General features: G+C 50.0%; 2 protein-coding genes across 20 annotated transcripts in view; one reads left to right on the top strand and one right to left on the bottom strand.

Annotated features, from left to right (window-relative positions):
- The window catches only part of GIPR (gastric inhibitory polypeptide receptor), a 309,157-nt gene that overhangs the window by 66,704 nt on the left and 227,194 nt on the right, over positions 1-15,259 (bottom strand). The window lies entirely within an intron of this gene.
- Positions 1-15,259, top strand: part of GPR4 (G protein-coupled receptor 4) — a 228,422-nt gene that overhangs the window by 56,655 nt on the left and 156,508 nt on the right. The gene's annotated exons all lie outside the window — the stretch shown is intronic.

Genomic DNA, 15,259 nt, shown 5'->3' with positions numbered 1-15,259 from the left:
AAGCCCCAGGTAAGTATGGAACCTTACGATTCTTCCAAAAACTCAACATTACAGCCAGGCAACTGGCATTGTTTACAAGAGAATCAAGATGGCAGCCTGCGTATACCTTTCACTTCAGGTTCTCTTTAAGGGAATCTTGCAGTCATTTTTTATGGTTCAGTGACTCTGGAATCTCAGACTAGACTTAAAAGATACCTAACGCGAACAAAAGATGCCAGTTTAATTAACCTGGGGCTTCTTCCAGCGCCCGAAGTCCTCCTGCTTCCTCGCTGTTACGGTCAGCAGCAGTGCCCTTATGAAAGCGGGCCGACTCGGGTACTGCATATGTGCGGCCCTGGACTTGCCCCTCCTCGATTGCGCTCCTGTGGCCTTCTACACATGCCCAGTTCTGATTTTTACAAACTGTACTAGTGCAGAACGGGAGCGTGATCAGAAGCCACTGCCACTTATCAGAGGAGCGCACAATGACGGTGAGCGCTCAGGAAGACTGCAGGGGCCTGGGAGAAGCCCTAGGGGCACTATGGCAAAAAATGTTAAAATTTAAAATATGTGCAAACATAGACAAATAAGATTACTTTTCTCCTATGTGGCTGTCACTTACAGTAGGTAGTAGAAATCTGACAGAAGCGACAGGTTTTGAACTAGTCCATCTCTTCACGGGATTCTGAGCGAGGCTTTTATTCTTTATAAAGATATTCCCTAAAAAGGACTTAAACAATGATGCTGGCCAGCTTCCCTGGTCGCTACACAGTTTTTTGGCAGTTGAACCGAGCAATTACCATTCACTAAGTGCTTTTGAAAATAAATAAATCCCTGAGAATCCCCTATGGATAGATGGACTAGTCCAAACCTGTCGCTTCTGTCAGATTTCTGCAACCTACTGTAAGTGACAGCAACATAGGAGAAAAGTAATTTATGGCTCATTTTACTCTGAAAAAAACATACTTCTGATTTGTCTATGTTTGCACATATTTTAAATTTTAAAATGTTTTGCCATAGTGCCCCTTTAAGGTTCCCTTTAACAAGTCTTCAAGTAATGTGGAATTTTAATTGCAATGATACTAATGTACTTCTTATTTGTATGGATTTTACACCACTTAAGGACCGGGGCATTTTCTGGTGATCTGTGCTGTGTGGGCTCTCCAGGCCACAGCACAGATCACGTTGCAGCCAGGGCAACCAGACTTCCCCCCCTTTTTTTCCCACTAGGGGGATGTCCTGCTGGAGGGGTCTGATCGCCACCGGCTATCTGCCTGTTGCGGGGGGGGGGGGGGGTCCTCAAGCCCCCCTCCGCAGCGATTTCCGCCCTCCCTCTGTTATCCTCCCTCTCCCTCTTGCTATGGGCAGCACAGGACGGCGATGCGTCCTGCGCCACCTCTGATAGGCTTCAGCCTATCAGATGCCGGCAATCCCCGGCCAATCAGAGGCCGGGGATCGCCGATCTCCTTTACGGCGCTGCTGCGCAGCAGCGCCGCATGATGTAAACAGCGGGGATTTCTTCTCTGCGTGTTTACAATTAACCTGCGAGCCGCGATCGGAGGCTCGCAGGCTGTTCACGGAGACACCCTCCAGCGGCCATTCCCATGCAAAACCACATAGGACCTGCCGCCGCCTATTGGCGTGATTTTCGCAACAGTTCCTTTTTAAGTCACACACATGCAAAAAGCATGCAGAGAGTGCAGTCACACCAGAGTCCCAGCATCTGATCTGCATGCTTATTCTGGGCCAGTTTATAATGTAATCTCTGCCATCATGTCACTAACTGTCCTCAGAGGAGTTTACAATGTAATCCCTGCCATCCTGTCACTAACTGTCCTCAGAGGAGATTATAATGTAGTCCCTGCCATCATGTCACTAACTGTCCTCAGAGCATTTTATAATGTAATCTCTGCCATCACTACCTTTACTGTCTTTACAGGAGCTTACAATCTAATCCCTGTCGTGTAGTGGAGGAAGGTTAGGATGCTGTAGGTCGGGGGGCAGCTGGTGATAGTGGGCCTTGGGTGGTAATAAGTATAAATCCGTCCCTGTTTATAACCCTCAAGCAATGCATTCGTAATGATACTCTTGGCAGGTGACTCCATAGCTCTGTGGGGAATGGTTTCACATTTAGCAGCATGGTATTATAGGATAATAGATGGCAAACATGGGCATGATATGAAATGTTTACTCTAGCTGGACAAATTGATCGCAGCGGTCGCAACTCAGACATTTGTGGATCTCCGGTGATGCCAGAATGATATTTGGCACAGACGGTTTTGGTAAATGTCCCCATTATGCAACATTTCTGTGTGTGATGTCATTCTGTATTGACAATGTCACTTCACGAATCTCTTGTTAGATATTTATCGATAAGGCAATCAATAATGGACAATGGGCTGACGGTCTCCCGCCAAGCACCAGGTGCCTCGGAATGTGTGCTCCCCCCCCCCCCCCCCCCCCGGCCTCTCTCATCAGCTAATCAGCCCTGAGAGCCTCTTACTGCCACACTTGTCATAATAACACCTCTCGTCCCCCATTATCCCCCCTGATAAATTGTCACTCCGCGGCCATCAGCTTGGCCCCCAGTCCCCTCCCAGGAAACATCCTCCTCTCTATAAATAAACCGAAGCTGCTTCCCTGACTTTCTGTACCTACCACCCCCTCCCGTCCGGCTCATGGTCCGGACACCGCGCTGGCTGGGCTGGCCCGCCGCAGAAGGTCCGTCAGAAGGATGTGGGGACAATAATGACATTACACAGAGGAAACTCTGCTGGGGCCTCATCTGTAACTGTCTCTGCTCAGCCACCGATGAGATAGATCCAGAATCATAGAGCCTGGATCAGCACTGCGGACAGGTCCCTCTGACTGTAACTGCCAGGGAGAGGGGGGAGACGGGCAGCCCACCACTGTCTCCAACCCAACAGAAAACAGAAATATATCCTCATTCCCCAGGCACAGGGGGAAGTAAATATATCCCCTTCTTAAAGTGAACCTTAACCAATTGAGGACAGTACGCTTAAAGGATACCCGAAGTGACATGTGACATGATGAGATAGACATGGGTATGTACAGTGCTAAGCACACAAATAACTAGGCTGTGTTCCTTTTTTCTTTCTCTGCCTGAAAGTGTTAAATATCATATATGTAAGTGGCTGACAGTCCTGACTCAGACAGGAAGTGACTACAGTGTGACCCTCACAACTATAAAACACTTTCCTAGCAGAAAATGGCATATGAGAGCAAGAAAGAGCTAAAAAGGGGAAATTCTTATCAGTGAGGGTCACACTGTAGTCACTTGCTGTCTGAGTCAGGACTGAGTCATCCACTTACATACCTGATATTTAACACTTTGAGGCAGAGAGAGAAAAAAAGGAACACAGCCTAGTTATTTGTGTGCCAGGCACTGTACATACACATGTCTATCTCATCATGTCACATGTCACCTCGGGTGTCCTTTAAACCTCCCTAAGGACCAGGCGATTTCTTACAAAATAGGCTACTGCAGCTTTAAGGCCTCGCTGCAGGGCCGTACAACTCAGCTCACAAGTGATCCCCCCCCTTTTCTGCCCACCAACAGAGCTTTCTGTTGATGGGCTCTGATCCCTGCCAGCCTGTTTGTTTGACTTTTTGCAAATATTTTTGTTATTTATTTTTTAATAAATTTCGCCTTTTGAAAAAAATTGTACAACCCTCTTTCCCCCCACCAGCCAATCAGTGCGATCGGCTGTCATAGGCTTCAGCCTATGACAGCGGATCGCCTGTGTGCCTCTGGAGGGGACAGCCGAGTGACACGGCTGCCCCTAGTACAGCGCTGCTTTAGATTGCATCGCTGTACACAGTTATTAGACTGATGGGGGAGTGGAGCTCAGCCATTCATGTGGAGATGTGTGCGCATTAGCGCGCGATCTCCTGCAAAACACGCCCCCAGTGGTTCTGGGGCTGTCGCCGCATCCACGCCGATTGGCGTGGAGCAGTCCTTATCAAGTTAAAGGGGAACTTCAGCCTAAACAAACATACTGTCATTAAGTTACATTAGTTATGTTAATTAAAATAAATAGGTAATATAATCTCTTACCCACCTTGTTTTAAAAGAACAGGCAAATGCTTGTGATTTCATGGGGGCAGCCATCTTTTTGGTTGAAAGGAGGTGACAGGGAGGGTGAGGCACAGTTCCAACTGTCCTGTGTCCTGATCACCCCTCCCAGCTGCGAGCAGTAGGCTTCAAATCTCAAATTCAAAAAAAAAAAAAAAAATTGCACCAAAACATTCAGAAATCAGAAATCCCATCATGCTTTGCACAGCATCAGGGGAAAATGCCCGGGCAGTTTTCTTCTGTGCAGCTAAAAATGAGGCTTGGGGTAAGAAAAACCAAGTTCTGATGCTGTGAAACTGTTAAAGAAACACCAAGCCTTTTCAGTGCTGCTGAGTAGATTTTTAGTCTGGAGGCGCACTTTAAGCGAAAAAAACCCAACGTTTTTGATATAATGAATTGTATGTGTAGTACGGATAATGAATAGAACATTAGCAGCAAAGAAAAGAGTCTCATATTTTTGTTTTCAGTTATATAGCTTTTTTAAAAAACAAACAAATATTGCATCGTTCTGTCACAGTTGAAGTTTTAAAACCACACTCTGTCTTTTAAGCTATAAAACAAAACAGATATAATGACCCTTTGAACTTTCCTGCAGTAAAACCTTATCTCCAGCTGTCTCTAGTCGTTTCTTGGCTGTTAAAGTGCTTCAGAAATTCAACCCAGTGGGTGAAATAGCTCTAAGAAGCACTCTTGCATAGGAAACAAATGAAGGTTTGTTTTTTTTTAACTCTTCCTGTACAGGACAACAATATGAGCCTCTTTTCTTTGCTACTGATGTTCTATGTATTAGCTGTACTACACATACAAACAATTTATTATCTTATAAGTTTTTGCTTCAGGTTTGCTTTAAAGCACAGGGAAGAGAAAGAATTCTCCCCTGGAAGAAAGATCACGGACCCCGATAGGTACAGCTGAGTACAATTGTATAGCCGCCCACCCCCTAGTCCACGGGGGAGATCACTTGGAGCCCACTGTAAATTGTTCCACGGTTAAAAACACAACAAGTACGCAGGTTGATATCTGTAGATCATCGCAAGACGTCTGGGAAACTGCGCTTAATATCTGTCCTCGATTGTCCAGTCTAGTGGGCTGACACGGATCCCTCGCATGCACATGCATGCATTTTATTTCTAAAAAAAGAGTCTTCCCTAGAAAGTCTGCAGAATGAAGACACCTTGGATGGACAGCGCCCCCCTCTCCCCTCCCTCCCCCCCCCACACACACACACACCCCAGGAAGGCAGAGAGAGGAACCCCCAGAGGACAGTGAGGGGAAATTGACAGGGCAAAATTTGGGGCTCCTTCCGGGTAGAGGCAGCTTTGCGCATTAGCTCTGCCTCTACTGGCGTCACTCTCCGCTGATCTCCACCTCCCCCCCCCCCCTCAGTCTTCTTTCACTGAGAGGGGCGGGGGAGAGGCGGAGATTGGCGCAGATTGACTGTACTGGAGGCAGAGCTACAGCGCAAAGCTCCGCCTCCCCGGGCAGCAAAATCCACAACCAGGAAAGTCTGGGAATTTTTTCCCCCGGGGATTTTGGGGAGTTTTTATACCAAATATTTTCACGTCCCACACAGAGTCAGCGACTCAGCGGTGGCCCACCTGGCCAAATGGGGTTCTGGTGCAATTGCCGGATGAGGCCCACAGAGTTACGCTGGGTCTCGGGGAGTTGCATTCAAAAAATGAATGGGGAAACCTTGTATGTCTTAGGTCAGGAAGGGGGTCTAGCTGGGGAATAAGCCCCTCCCCCCAAACACACACAAAATCACACACAAAGTTCAATACCGTTTTGGTGCATTTCCCATATTCCTACTCATGGGCCCACGGGTAGGACTGGGAAATACTTATAATCCTACCTTTAGGCACATTAGACCTGAAGCAGGAAAGGATGTTGAGAGAACTTGCAGGAACCTTAAAGAGAAACCATGACCAAGAATTGAACTTCTTCCCAATCAGTAGCTGATACCCCCTTTCCCATGAGAAATCTATTCTTTTTCAAAAACGGATCATCAGGGGGCTCTGTATGGCTCATATTGTGGTGAAACCCCTCCCACAGGAAACTGTGAGGACCAAAGTCCTGGCAGTTTCCTGTCTGTGAACTTTGTTGCATTGTGGGAAATAGAGTTGGGCCGAACGGTTCGCCGGCGAACGGGGTTCGCGCGAACTTAGGTGGTTCGCGTGCGGGTACCGCACGCGAACCTTTTGCGGAAGAAGTTCGGTTCGCCCCATAATGCACCTGAGGGTCAACTTTGACCCTCTACATCACAGTCAGCAGGCCCAGTGTAGCCAATTAGGCTACACTAGCCCCTGGAGCCCCACCCCCCCTTATATAAGGCAGGCAGCGGCGGCCATTACGGCCACTCGTGTGCCTGCATTAGTCAGAGTAGGGCGAGCTGCTGCAGACTGTCTCTCAGGGAAAGATTAGTTAGGCTTAACTTCTTCCTGGCTGCATACCTGTTCTGTTCAGTGAGCCCTCAGCCCACTGCATACCTGTACTGTGATCCTGCCACTGCATAGCTGTTCAGTGATCCTGCCACAGCATACCTGTTCTGTTCAGTGAGCCCTCAGCCCACTGCATACCTGTACTGTGATCCTGCCACTGCATAGCTGTTCAGTGATCCTGCCACAGCATACCTGTTCTGTTCAGTGAGCCCTCAGCCCACTGCATACCTGTACTGTGATCCTGCCACTGCATACCTGTTCAGTGATCCTGCCACAGCATACCTGTTCTGTTCAGTGAGCCCTCAGCCCACTGCATACCTGTACTGTGATACTGCCACTGCATAGCTGTTCAGTGATCCTGCCACAGCATACCTGTTCTGTTCAGTGAGCCCCCAGCCCACTGCATACCTGTACTGTGATCCTGCCACTGCATACCTGTTCAGTGATCCTGCCACAGCATACCTGTTCTGTTCAGTGAGCCCTCAGCCCACTGCATACCTGTACTGTGATACTGCCACTGCATACCTGTACTGTGATCCTGCCACTGCATAGCTGTTCAGTGATCCTGCCACAGCATACCTGTTCTGTTCAGTGAGCCCTCAGCCCACTGCATACCTGTACTGTGATCCTGCCACTGCATAGCTGTTCAGTGATCCTGCCACAGCATACCTGTTCTGTTCAGTGAGCCCCCAGCCCACTGCATACCTGTACTGTGATCCTGCCACTGCATACCTGTTCAGTGATCCTGCCACAGCATACCTGTTCTGTTCAGTGAGCCCTCAGCCCACTGCATACCTGTACTGTGATCCTGCCACTGCATACCTGTTCAGTGATCCTGCCACAGCATACCTGTTCTGTTCAGTGAGCCCTCAGCCCACTGCATACCTGTACTGTGATCCTGCCACTGCATAGCTGTTCAGTGATCCTGCCACAGCATACCTGTTCTGTTCAGTGAGCCCTCAGCCCACTGCATACCTGTACTGTGATCCTGCCACTGCATACCTGTTCAGTGATCCTGCCACAGCATACCTGTTCTGTTCAGTGAGCCCTCAGCCCACTGCATACCTGTACTGTGATACTGCCACTGCATACCTGTTCAGTGATCCTGCCACAGCATACCTGTTCTGTTCAGTGAGCCCTCAGCCCACTGCATACCTGTACTGTGATCCTGCCACTGCATAGCTGTTCAGTGATCCTGCCACAGCATACCTGTTCTGTTCAGTGAGCCCTCAGCCCACTGCATACCTGTACTGTGATCCTGCCACTGCATACCTGTTCAGTGATCCTGCCACAGCATACCTGTTCTGTTCAGTGAGCCCTCAGCCCACTGCATACCTGTACTGTGATCCTGCCACTGCATAGCTGTTCAGTGATCCTGCCACAGCATACCTGTTCTGTTCAGTGAGCCCCCAGCCCACTGCATACCTGTACTGTGATCCTGCCACTGCATACCTGTTCAGTGATCCTGCCACAGCATACCTGTTCTGTTCAGTGAGCCCTCAGCCCACTGCATACCTGTACTGTGATACTGCCACTGCATACCTGTACTGTGATCCTGCCACTGCATAGCTGTTCAGTGATCCTGCCACAGCATACCTGTTCTGTTCAGTGAGCCCTCAGCCCACTGCATACCTGTACTGTGATCCTGCCACTGCATACCTGTTCAGTGATCCTGCCACAGCATACCTGTTCTGTTCAGTGAGCCCTCAGCCCACTGCATACCTGTACTGTGATCCTGCCACTGCATAGCTGTTCAGTGATCCTGCCACAGCATACCTGTTCTGTTCAGTGAGCCCCCAGCCCACTGCATACCTGTACTGTGATCCTGCCACTGCATACCTGTTCAGTGATCCTGCCACAGCATACCTGTTCTGTTCAGTGAGCCCTCAGCCCACTGCATACCTGTACTGTGATCCTGCCACTGCATACCTGTTCAGTGATCCTGCCACAGCATACCTGTTCTGTTCAGTGAGCCCTCAGCCCACTGCATACCTGTACTGTGATCCTGCCACTGCATAGCTGTTCAGTGATCCTGCCACAGCATACCTGTTCTGTTCAGTGAGCCCTCAGCCCACTGCATACCTGTACTGTGATCCTGCCACTGCATACCTGTTCAGTGATCCTGCCACTGTATACCTGTTCTGTGAACCCGCCACTGTATACCTGTTCTGTTCAGTGGACCCGCCACTGTATACCTGTTCTGTGAACCCGCCACTGTATACCTGTTCTGTTCAGTGGACCCGCCACTGTATACCTGTTCTGTGAACCCGCCACTGTATACCTGTTCTGTTCAGTGGACCCGCCACTGTATACCTGTTCTGTGAACCCGCCACTGTATACCTGTTCTGTTCAGTGGACCTGCCACTGTATACCTGTTTAGTGAACACGCCACTGCATACCTGTTGTGTTCAGTGAACCTGCCACTGCATACCTGTTCTGTGAACCCGCCACTGTATACCTGTTCTGTTCAGTGGACCCGCCACTGTATACCTGTTCTGTGAACCCGCCACTGTATACCTGTTCTGTTCAGTGGACCTGCCACTGTATACCTGTTTAGTGAACACGCCACTGCATACCTGTTGTGTTCAGTGAACCTGCCACTGCATACCTGTTCTGTGAACCCGCCACTGTATACCTGTTCTGTTCAGTGGACCCGCCACTGTATACCTGTTCTGTTCAGTGGACCTGCCACTGTATACCTGTTCTGTTCAGTGGACCTGCCACTGTATACCTGTTTAGTGAACACGCCACTGCATACCTGTTGTGTTCAGTGAACCCGCCACTGTATACCTGTACTGTTCAGTGAACCCACCGCATCAGTGCGCATACCTGTGCAGTTAAGTGAACCCACCTACCTACGTGAGTGCACGCAGTGTGATATACCACTCCGTGCATACCCGATATGGACAAAACAGGTAGAGGAAGAGGAAGAGGTAGTGGCAGAGGCAGAGGAAGGCCACCCGGCAGGTCTGCGCGAGGTCGTGTAAATGTAATTTCGTGTGGACCTGGCCCACAGTACAGTGCTCGGAAGAAGGCACGTCCCATCACCTCCCAAGATTGTCAGGACGTGGTTGAGTATTTAGCGACACAGAACACCTCATCTTGCTCAGCCACCAGCGCTACTACTAGCACCACTTCCGCTGCATTTGACACTTCGCAAGAATTATTTAGTGGTGGTGAAATCACTGATGCACAGCCATTGTTACAGCCAGATGAATTTTCACCAGCTCATATGTCTGCGTTACGCGACAACACTATGGATGTAACGTGTAAGGAGGATGAAGGACCTACACATTTGGATTTTTCTGAGGCAAGCGAAGCTGGGCAGGATGATTACGATGATGACGATGATAGGGATCCTCTGTATGTTCCCAATAGAGGAGATGAAGAGGGGGACAGTTCAGAGGGGGAGTCAGAGAGTAGTAGGAGGATAGAAGTTGCTGAAAGAAGCTGGGGCAGCTCTTCGTCAGAAACAGCTGGTGGCAGAGTCCGGCACCATGTATCGCCAGATTCGCCACCTATGTACAGCCAGCCAACTTGCCCTTCAGCATCAGCTGCTGAGGTGCCCACATCCCAGGGTGGCTCAGCGGTGTGGAAATTTTTTAATGTGTGTGCCTCAGATCGGACCAAAGCCATCTGTTCGCTCTGCCAACAAAAATTGAGCCGTGGAAAGGCCAACACTCACGTAGGGACAAGTGCCTTACGAAGGCACCTGCAGAAAAGGCACAAACAGCAATGGGATGGCCACCTGAGCAAAAGCAGCAGCAGCACACAAAAGCAAAGTCACCCTCCTTCTCCTCTTCCTCCTTCAGGTGCATCATCTGCTTATGCCGCTCTCTCCCTTGCACCTTCACAGGCACCCTCCTCCACTCCGCCTCTGCCCTTGAGCGGTTCCTGCTCCTCTGCCCACAGCAGCAGTCAGGTGTCCGTGAAGGAAATGTTTGAGCGGAAGAAGCCACTTTTGGCCAGTCACCCCCTTGCCCGGCGTCTGACAGCTGGCGTGGCGGAACTGTTAGCTCGCCAGCTGTTACCATACCGGCTGGTGGACTCTGAGGCCTTCCGTAAATTTGTGGCCATCGGAACACCGCAGTGGAAGATGCCAGGCCGCACTTATTTTTCCAGAAAGGCCATACCCCAACTGCACCGTGAAGTTGAGAGGCAAGTGGTGTCATCTCTTGCGAAGAGCGTTGGGTCAAGGGTACACCTGACCACGGATGCCTGGTCTGCCAAGCACGGGCAGGGCCGCTACATTACCTACACAGCCCATTGGGTGAACCTGGTGGTGAACGATGGCAAGCAGAAAGCGGCGGACCAAATTGTGACACCTCCACGGCTTGCAGGCAGGCCTCCTGCCACCTCCTCTCCTCCTGCTACATGCTCTTCGCTGTCCTCCTCCTCCTCCTTGGCTGAGTGGCAGTTCTCCTCTCCAGCTACACAGCCCCAGCTCCGCAGGGCCTATGCTGCATGCCAGGTACGACGGTGTCACGCCATCTTAGACATGGCTTGTCTCAAAGCGGAGAGTCACACTGGAGCAGCTCTCCTGGCTGCTCTTAAGAAACAGGTGGATGAGTGGCTGACCCCGCACCACCTGGAGATAGGCAACGTGGTGTGCGACAACGGCAGCAATCTGCTTGCCGCTTTGCATATGGGGAAGCTGACACACATACCCTGCATGGCACATGTCATGAATCTGGTGGTTCAAAGATTTGTGGCAAAGTACCCTGGCTTAGCGGATGTCCTGAAGCAGGCCAGGAAGTTCTGTGGGCATTTGAGGCGCTCTTACACAGCCATGGCACGATTTGCAGAAATTCAGCGTAAAAACAACATGCCGGTGAGACGCCTCATTTGCGATAGCCCCACTCGCTGGAACTCGACCCTCCTCATGTTCTCCCGCCTGCTAGAACAGAAGAAAGCCGTCACCCAGTACCTCTACAACTGGAGTAGAACGAAACAGTCTGGGAAGATGGGGATGTTCTGGCCCGACAACTGGACAATGATGAAAAATGCATGCAGGCTCATGCGGCCGTTTGAGGAGGTGACCAACCTGGTGAGCCGCAGTGAGGGCACCATCAGCGACTTAATTCCCTACGCGTACTTCTTGGAGCGTGCTGTGCGTAGAGTGGCGGATGAAGCTGCGAATGAGCGTGACCAGGAACCGTTACGGCAGGAACAGGCATGGGACCAATTTTCATCAGACCCAGCTGTTTCCTCAACACCTGCGGCAGCACAGAGGGGGGAGGAGGAGGAAGAAGAGAGGTCATGTGCAGAAGATGAGTCAGACTCAGAGGATGATGAGCAAGGTGTTTCTTTGGGGGAGGAGGAGGAGGAGGAGGGGACAGCGGCAGGAGAACAACCGCAGCAGGCGTCGCAGGGGGCTTGTGCTGCGCAACCTTCCCGTGGTATTGTTCGCGGCTGGGGGGAGGAGGTTGACTTACCTGACGTCACTGAGGAAGAGCAAGAGGAGATGGAGGGTACTGGATCCGACTTTGTGCAGATGTCGTCTTTTATGCTGTCCTGCCTGTTGAGGGACCCCCGTATAAAAAACCTCAAGGGGAATGAGCTGTACTGGGTGGCCACACTACTAGACCCTCGGTACAGGCACAAAGTGGCGGACCTGTTACCAACTCACCGGAAGGTGGAAAGGATGCAGCACATGCAGAACCAGCTGTCAACTATGCTTTACAATGCCTTTAAGGGTGATGTGACGGCACAACGCCAGCAAGGTACCACTGCCACTAATCCTCCTCCCGTGTCCACGCAGTCAAAGACAGGACGCTCCAGCGATCTCATGGTGATGTCGGACATGCGGACGTTCTTTAGTCCAACGCCTCGCCGTAGCCCTTCCGGATCCACCCTCCACCAACGCCTGGAACGGCAGGTAGCCGACTACCTGGCCTTAAGTGTGGATGTAGACACTGCTGTGAACAGCGATGAGGAACCCTTGAACTACTGGGTGCGCAGGCTTGACCTGTGGCCAGAGCTGTCCCAATTTGCCATCCAACTTCTCTCCTGCCCTGCCGCAAGCGTCCTCTCAGAAAGGACCTTCAGCGCAGCTGGAGGCATTGTCACAGAGAAGAGAAGTCGCCTAAGTCACAAAAGTGTTAAGTACCTCACCTTTATAAAAATGAATGAGGCATGGATCCCGGAGGGCTGCTGCCCGCCCCAAGACTAAGTCAGTCCCCGCACATACAGCATCTCTGCCTGCACGCCGTGTGACTGGCTGCCTGGCCTGCCCCAAGAAGACTAAGTCGCTCCCAGTCCCTCCACACAGCATGTCTGCCTGCAGGCCGCTTCACTACCTTCTCCGCCACCACCAACAGGGTCCGGGACTCCAGGCGGATTGCTGAATTTTTTAGGCCGCTGCTAGCAGCGGCCGCTGTAATAATTTTTCGGGTGCGTGTACATGACTGCCTAATTTTTCTGGCTGCACTGCGGGCAGCTGCAACAACAAAAGAAAAGGCATGAACATGCGCCCATTCCCCTTCGTGATCATTACCTTGCCGTGGTGAAGGGGCTTGCGTATCACAATGGAGCAATGACCGGCGCCTAGATGAGTGTCTCGGGGGGCACACCCACGATAATAAGGTCGTTGCCTCATTGTGGTCAGACCAAATTTGATCAGCTGGACAGTCACTGTTCTGTCATTCAGCTACATCAGCCAGGTGACTGACCATATGGGCTGTAAAGCCACCAAAACCTGCACTCTCGCCATGGTGCGCACCAGTCCAGCACGGCCGTCACTACACAAACAGCTGTTTGCGGTGCGTTACACGATGAGTTTGGTGCGTCAGTGTGAAGCAGTACCTTAATTACACTACCTGATTGATGTATACACATGCAAGATGTTTGAAAGCACTTTAGGCCTGTCATTTAACATTCAATGTGATTTCTGCCCTTAAAACGCTGCTTTGCGTCAAATCCAGATTTTTCCCGGGGACTTTTGGCATGTATCCCACTCCGCCATCCCCCCCTCCAGGTGTTAGACCCCTTGAAACATCTTTTCCATCACTTTTGTGGCCAGCATAATTAATTTTTTTTTTCAAAGTTCGCATCCCCATTGAAGTCTATTGCGGTTCGCGAACTTTAACGCGAACCGAACCTTTCGCGAAAGTTCGCGAACCCGGTTCGCGAACCGAAAATCGGAGGTTCGGCCCAACTCTAGTGGGAAATAGCAAGCAGCTGCTACTTCCACTGACATCACCTGCCAGCAGTAAAAATGTAACCTTGTGATAAATGTCAGAATATAAATCAGGGAGAAGAAAGCTTTTACAATGGGCAAACGGGCAAATGGGCAAACCCCCGCCCTTAAACATTTCTTCTAGTGTTCTCTCTAGTTTCTTTTCTACATTTTAATTTTTTAGCACTTTTGAGGCAATTTTCATTGTTTTTTTTTTGTCACCTTCTCATAATTTCAGTACAGTTTGTTTTCATTATTTTAGAATAAACGTAGCAATTTGACTTGTAACTGAAAAACCTGTCCGTCCGCTATAAATAGGATAAAGATTGTTTTCCAGTGACAGAAAAGTGAGGAATTGCTCAGAACCTCCCCAGCTTATTAATATCCTTCCGTTACCCTGAGGTTGGGGGCTTAGCCTGCTTTATCCTCCAGGGGGCACTAGGAGGAGTGTGTTAGGGTGGGGGCACCTTAATACACACATTCTGTAAGTAGTCTATGAGAATCTGTCCCATCACTGGTACGCTACTATGAGAGGTGACAAAGTGACACAGACAGAGGGAGGGGGAGGGCACTAGTACCTTCTATAAGAGGATGATGTATGATAAGTGCAGTGTAGGAAGGACATAAATATGGCTGAACACTCAGTAAACAATCCAATTATACGATAAGTGAGAGAAAAGAGGGTCTATTTGCATTACTCACATATGTACGAAACAAAGTGACGCCAGTAGAGAGGGAGAGAGAGGAGAGACCAAAAGAGAAAGTAAGAGAGGCACATTGGTGGTTGGAGGGAGAGAGAGAGCCACAGAGGAGAGACAACAAGGAACAGAAACATGGGCAGCACGGTGGCAGCGCTGGGTCCCAGGTTCCAATCCCAGCCAGGGCACTATCTGCACAGAGTTTGTATGTTCTCCCTGTGTCTGCGTGGGTTTCCTCCTGGTGCTCTGGTTTCCTCCCACAGTGTTCTCCCCAGGCTAGTTTTAGCGAGCAACCGGCTGTCATCTGCTTAGCTCCTCCTCTGCTGTAAGCATAGTTGTGCAGAGAAGCGCTGGTCCTGCATTCTCTCATCTCACTCCACCCGGCTATTTTTTCATGCCGCCCAGCTAGAAAAAAATTCTGGGGAGAGCACTGCTCCCACATACAGATATGTTAATTGGCTTCCCCACAAAAAAAATTGGTCCTAGACTACGATACACATAGCTCCCAACTGTCCCTCTTTCCTCCTCATTTGTCCCTCTTTCAGGACTTTGTCCCTCTTTCTATGTAAATATATATATTTCTCTACAAAAAATTGTGTTTGATTGACTCTAAACTTTATTCCCATTCTTTAAATTGATATATTTCTAATTTTAAAATGTTACTATACAGGAACATGAACGAGGATCGAAAGGACCAGTGTGGTTTGCATTATAAAACAACTTATTTTTCTTATGAAATCTTTATGGTATGCATGACTAGGGGTGTGACAAGGGCGTGATCAGGGGTGTGGCAGGGGCGTGGCTTAAGTGTCCCTCTTTCTCATCACATAAAGTTGGGAGGTATGCGATACATACACTACACAATACATAC

The sequence above is a fragment of the Hyperolius riggenbachi genome, chromosome 8 (assembly GCF_040937935.1).
Source record: "Hyperolius riggenbachi isolate aHypRig1 chromosome 8, aHypRig1.pri, whole genome shotgun sequence".
Lineage (NCBI taxonomy): Eukaryota > Metazoa > Chordata > Amphibia > Anura > Hyperoliidae > Hyperolius > Hyperolius riggenbachi.
This window is presented reverse-complemented; position numbering and strand designations above follow the sequence as displayed.